This window comes from Erpetoichthys calabaricus, chromosome 10 (assembly GCF_900747795.2).
Source record: "Erpetoichthys calabaricus chromosome 10, fErpCal1.3, whole genome shotgun sequence".
Lineage (NCBI taxonomy): Eukaryota > Metazoa > Chordata > Cladistia > Polypteriformes > Polypteridae > Erpetoichthys > Erpetoichthys calabaricus.
Genome location: NC_041403.2, coordinates 166,648,536 through 166,654,840, shown reverse-complemented (window position 1 = coordinate 166,654,840; position 6,305 = coordinate 166,648,536). Strand labels below are relative to the sequence as shown.

The window sequence follows — 6,305 nt, the reverse complement described above, 5'->3', positions numbered from 1 at the left end:
AATCTCAGGATTTGTGTCAGTGCCACTATGCCTGAGGTTTGGTGTGCTGTTACGCCCCCTACATGTCACAATAGATAGATAGATAGAGTTAAAATATACTGTATCTATCCAGTATATAGTGCCTATCTATTTCCTATCTATATATCTATCCTATATTTTATAGATAGATAGATAGATAGATAGATAGATAGATAGATAGATAGATAGATAGATAGATAGATAGATAGATAGATAGATAGATAGATAGATAGATAGATAGATTTCATCTTTATTTATAATATGCTACCGTGGCTGTCCATTTGTCTTTCCAGGATTTTAAATCACCTGTCGCTCGCAAACCGTTTGATCCATTGACCTGAAATTTGGTACTACGTGATGTCTACTATCCACTTTTGGGTGATGATTTTTATTACTCTTTTTATTTTATTGTAGAATCAACTCTCAGCAGCGGTCAGCCGTTCTCATCCCTACCACCTTTGCCGGCACTCCCCCTAATTATGAATGCTCAGGTCAAGAGTATTCACTGCATGTTATTGTATATTATATATATATATATATATATATATATATACAGTACACACACATATACTAGGGAGCTTTGCCCCCTACTCGTTTTGCTCACCCACCTCCCAACCCCTAACTCCGAGGCGCACTTCATGCTTGCCACTTCACGTCTCTGCCACTCGCGTTGTGAAGGGGGTGGGGCTTAATATACTCTTAAGGAGATGTGGACGAATCAGCTGCTGGCTTGCTGCTGCTGCTACTGTGCTGCGTGATCTGCATGTCGAGCTGCGTGACGATCATTTAAAAGCCCGTACAGCAGCTGTCCTTTTGTCTCACTTCCTTGTCTCCCGGGACGTTAAAGTTTCTCCGAGAAATTGTTTGTAAGTAAGGTGTGACGTGCAAGTAGTCGCACGGGACTTCAAAGTGTCTCCCTGAGATGATCACGTCTTGACCCAAATTTTTTTTATATACTACAATATATATACATATATATTGTCACACATGTGCATATGGGTAGCAGCTAAAGGGCTTGAATGAGGGCACCGATTCTTTTTCTCACTTCCCTGCAGACCATTCACGGGAAATTCCACCTGGCCCTGTTGACGTCACTTCTGGGTGCGAACCTATAGATGAAGGCCTTTTCGGTTCCGGCCCCCTTGATGTCATGTCCAGGCCCGAGCCTATGGTTGAAGACCCTTCTGATTCCCGGCCCCTTTGACGTCACATCCTATCCTGACCTTTAAAAGCTTCCACCATTCCCATACTCCCTCAGTTCTGTTTCGGACTCTGGTCTGTGCACACCAGTGCTATCTTTTGTTTTTGCAATTTAGCAGCAAGGAAAACAATATACTGGTGGCTGCCCCAAACCTTGTGCAAGTTTTTCACTATATATATATATATATATATATATATAATGTATATGCTGTATACATATATTCATATTATATATAGTGAAAGCCGACCTGGACTCAGGTTTAACACCCAGCACACAGTTTATTCACAGGGCAAAGTGCACAAATCTCTAGCACCAAGACACAATATGACACAACAGTTCCTTCCTTGCTGCCAGACCATCTGCCTCCACTCCTTCCTAAGGCTTTGTCCTCTTCCTCCCGACTCTGGCCACTGAATGGTGGGAACTGGCTCCCTTTATAGAGACTCCAGGTGCCCAATGAGCTTCCTCCAAATTAAGGCCCAGGAAATGTCCATGTGCCACCTAGTGGTGGCCACAGGCCCCAACAGGGTTGATCTCCCTCACTCATGACCTGTGACCCCACTGGGGGCTGTCCTCTGTCAGCCCCGGGGGAGAAACTGTTGTGTGGAAATACTCTAATCCCACCACCCCCAAGTCCTTCCATGGTCAGGGTGTCCCGGCTGGACAAGGACTCTGGCCATCCGCCACAATATACACACACACATATATATATATATATATATATATATAAATATATGGAAGAGAAGGTCTGTGATACGGTTTGCATATTTGCAGTTGGAGATATATATATATATATATATATATATATATATACCCTGCGGTGGGTTGGCACCCTGCCCGGGATTGGTTCCTGCCTTGTGCCCTGTGTTGGCTGGGATTGGCTCCAGCAGACCCCCGTGACCCTGTGTTCGGATTCAGCGGGATGGAAAATGGATGGATGGATGGATATATATATACCCTTGCATATATCCACCTTCTGTTGCCCATTTGTCTACTGCTCTATATGTTATAAACTAAATTAATTTCATTATGTGGCTTATTGCTCCAAGCATTATTTATTAAATCCAACATCCAAATGACAACACAGAAAGGGAAAGTACCCTTGGCAAGTCTTCACTATGTAAAGGGGCTCTATAATGGTGCCAGTTCAGTCCACACTACTAACTCACTTTGTGACCCCCTATGTCATTGTCACTGTCTTGTGCTCCAATTGTAACGAATAAACTGAAAAAAAAAAGATTATTTCCAGGGGTCTTGGGACTTGGGATAGCGCTAATGAGAGAAAGGCACTATATCAATTAAAGCCAATTTGTTAGGCAAAATGGGAATGAGGCTCACCGGCTCCCCCTTGTAGCCTTGGTCCCCCTTCTCTCCAGGTGATGCTTTCAGTCCCTGTAAAAGAAATAAAATGCACAGATGAAGCCCAGGGTTCAGTTTGGGTGCCTGGTGGGTGGCACTCGATGTCTTCTGCACATGGACATGCAGGAGTTTGTGCTTCATGGGTTCTCCGTTATCCTCAATGTAAATTAATTTGGTGCAGAGCTCTTCACCGAGGGCAGCCGCAGCGTCTATGCACACACACGTCGAGACCCTTACTGGACTGACAGTACTTTACTAAATTATTGTGACGGTAGGAACATTTGACAAGACCCTACATGGATATTTTCTCTGTGGCTTCGTGTCCCAGAAGCTGATATCAGCGATGTCTCGTATCCCATGATGCTCTGCAGTAAAGACCTTTGCCTTATGCATTGGTGATCATTGTGAACTGCAACTTTTTTTCAGAGAGAGTCTAAGGATATAAAATAAAAGGTCTGCTTTAGATGGTGACAGAGACGTCCTAATTGCGTCAAGGCGAGGACACGCACTCTCCTAAATTCTGCTTTAGGACCCCTGGTTCAGCCACATGGCTTGTTTTGTTTGGTCTTTTTTAATAGATTAGGTGAGACCTGACAATCCCAGTCATCACACAAGTGATGGTCCCCTTTATAAGGAGATTTTCATCCTGCCCAGGAGGTTTTCTGGAACATTCCTTAGACAGAATGGTAGCTTCTTCCTCCTCCTTCTCAAGGGGAACATGCCAAATAAAAAAAAATCCATGAATGATCTCATCCTGGAAGTAAGGCAATGGAGGATTTTACACAGGAAAATTTCAGATCAGAGTTCTATATTTCTGTGGGTGCCAAGTTTTTCTTTGTGGAAAAAAGATCAAAATACTGTGTTGTGTGATCGATTTCTTGGTTTCATTTTTCTGGCACCTTCCGGTAATGTTTGGGTCCCTTGACATATCACTTTTGGGATTTTTTTGTTACCATGATGAGCTTGGAGTTGGGCTTGGAGAAGAGGCAAGGGCTCCCTGGAAAGAAAAAGTAGGTAGAGGAGGATGCACCAGAGGTGGAAGTTAGATATGTGCAGGGCAGAGCTGTTTTGTCTACTCGGATCCTTTATGTTTGTTGTTTTATGAGTGTGTGTGTGTGTGTGTGTGTTTCTCTGGGTCCTTGTACCAATGGCATGCAACAACCATTAAAGAGGATGGACTGGGAGACAAACGCTGCTCAATTTCAAAGCGAGAGTCGAGACCAAGAAGTCAGAAGAATGAACAGCAAAACTCAAAAGTGTGAAACCAAACTTGCAGTCAAAAAGGAAGTCTGCCAGGAGTTAAAATAATAAAATACACTTGAGAGGTTAGAAACACAACCCTGGACACCCCAAAGCCCACGGCGTCACCTTATAAAGTATCCCAAGAGTGACGTCACTGGACACGACGTCCTGTGACGAATCCCTGAGAGATGCTGTGGGGTCTGCTCAAGATCCCCGTCCTGAGGTTACATCATTCACTTCCAAATAGTGGATAGTAGCAAAACAAACATCAAGAAGGAAAGGCTTACGGGATCACCAGGTGGTCCGGACTTCCCATGCTTGCCTGAAGAGCCCTGAAAGAAGAAGAAGAAGAAGAAAAATAGGATTTGGTGTTATCGGTCCATCTGTTTAGGGTGCAGAATACGAAGCACTGGCCAGGAATGAGTGAATGACAGCCATGCCAGCTGGATGGAAGGACCGGGGGAGAGAGAACACCCACATGACCTTCCCCAGGAGGCTAGAAGGCAGTTTTCCTGGGCAGCTGTGGCACTACAGATTCCCACAGGACACACTGGGAGCTGGTAGATTCCTGCTGGATTCCGAGGGGGCCGCCAGATGGAGCTGCAGAGCCCTACTTGGGACTTTCACCAATCACTTGGGAGTGATTCCAGGTCGGATTAACGAGCCACCCCCAGGACCAGCTTCATTCTGGGAGGAAGAGTCAGGAGGAAGAGGGACAAAGCTTGCTGTGGAGGAGTGGAGGCAGAAAGGAACTGTGTATTTGGTTCTGCTTCATACTGTGCTGCTGGGGGGAGCGAGACAGGAGCGCTTCCTACTTGGAAATAACCGTGTGTTGTGTGGGATATCGTGTCTCTGCCCGTCTGTGTCGGAGGGTTGGGGCAGCCGGGACACCCCTGGTTTCCACACAGCAGTAGTCATGTTGTCACTCCCACTCTGGTTATGTCCTCCACGGACTTCTCCTTTAGACATTTCTTCATCTCCTCACCATTTATTTAAACAAATATCAAACTTTTGGGCACCAGTGTGCGTTTAATCAAAGGTTAACAGTTCAAACCCATTACATATTCATCACTTGACATCACGTCACACGTCCCTTAGCCCATAGGTGGGATATTGGGGTGCCACAGACAATTTCTTGGTGACCCCTCTCTCTCTCTTCATCTCTCCCTATTCATCGCAGCCACCAGGGAGTCACTGAAGTGCATCACTTGGATGTTGCCCTCCCACCTCTTATTTTGTCTGTCTCACTTCCCCCTTCCTGGCACCGTGTCATGTATGATTGTGTTTGAGATGTCTGATGATCTGATGACGTGGCCGTGCCATTTCAGTTTTCATGACAGGTTATCATGAATTCCAATGGCCTGTGTGAACATCTGGTGGATTTCCTTGTTCGTAACATGTCTGGGGCAGCAGCGTCATTAGGGGTGATCAGTCAGAACCCAAATTTACCCATCTAATAAACATATGCTTCTAGCCCCTGAGAGCCCAGGCCTTGCTCCTTCCATTTATTGTTCTGTTTGCAGTCATCAACAGCATGAAATCTCCACTCAGTGTTTCCATCCAACTATCCTATTGATGTAATTGTTAAGGGGGTATCTACGTCCTTAATAAGTCCTGGTCTGGTGTATGAGATGATCGAGATCTTTGGATGTCATCTCATTACCATGGCTTGGATTCTTCACTGCGGCTCTGTTGTGATGCTCCAAATTTCACATGTGTACAACAAAACTGAAATGACAACCAAGGGTGATGTTGTCATTCCAGGTGGGCTTAAGCTGCGTAGCTGCTGCTGTTGTTTTGGCTATCTTGGCTAGGACTTCAGGCTTTGAACCTTCATCTGAGACAACTGGCCCCAGGTACTTAAAGCTCGACAAGTGACTGGCCATGGACTTGAATGTCAGTGTTGATGCCATTGGTGTTATTGGTCATCAATTTCATTCTTTTCTGCACTGATTCCCATAAGCCCTTGAGACGATATCCAGGAGTTCTACTAGGCTGACCACCTCTGTCTCATCCCCAGCCAGCCCATTAATGCCATCAGAGTTATAATTGTGCCCCCCTATGCTGACTGATCTTTCATTTTCTCCTAATGTGTCAGTCATGATACGTCAATATTGAAGGGGACGGGTAACAGTAGACACCCTTGATGGACTAAAACTATCATCTTGAAACCGGACCCCCCACCCCACCCCACTGTGTCCCACAGGTCTTCAGTGACTTTAATGAGGTTTTACTTCCTCACAGTTGCTCATAAGGCTGCATAACATATGAATGTCGCTCACCTTTAATCCAATCAGCCCAGGGTCACCTCTACGGCCACGTTTTCCAGCCACCCCCTAGATTGTTTGAAATAAAAAAGAAAAAGATTAAGATAGATAAAGTTCTGAACAGATGTGTTTTATCTCACTGTCTTCAGTTACTGAGAGCTAACTATACACCAGAGAGCAGCAGCTGTCCAGCCCATAATAAGCCCACTTCATGTTAG

At 45.2% G+C, this 6,305-nt stretch overlaps 1 long non-coding RNA gene across 1 annotated transcript; it reads right to left on the bottom strand.

Moving 5' to 3' along the window:
* Positions 1–2,556: 2,556 nt before the first annotated feature.
* On the bottom strand, positions 2,557–6,156 carry LOC127529450 (uncharacterized). Its single transcript, XR_007936125.1, has 3 exons — positions 6,103–6,156; positions 4,108–4,152; positions 2,557–2,611 (listed from the first exon to the last, which is right to left on the bottom strand). It is a non-coding gene; the product is annotated as an uncharacterized LOC127529450 (long non-coding RNA).
* Positions 6,157–6,305: the final 149 nt, after the last annotated feature.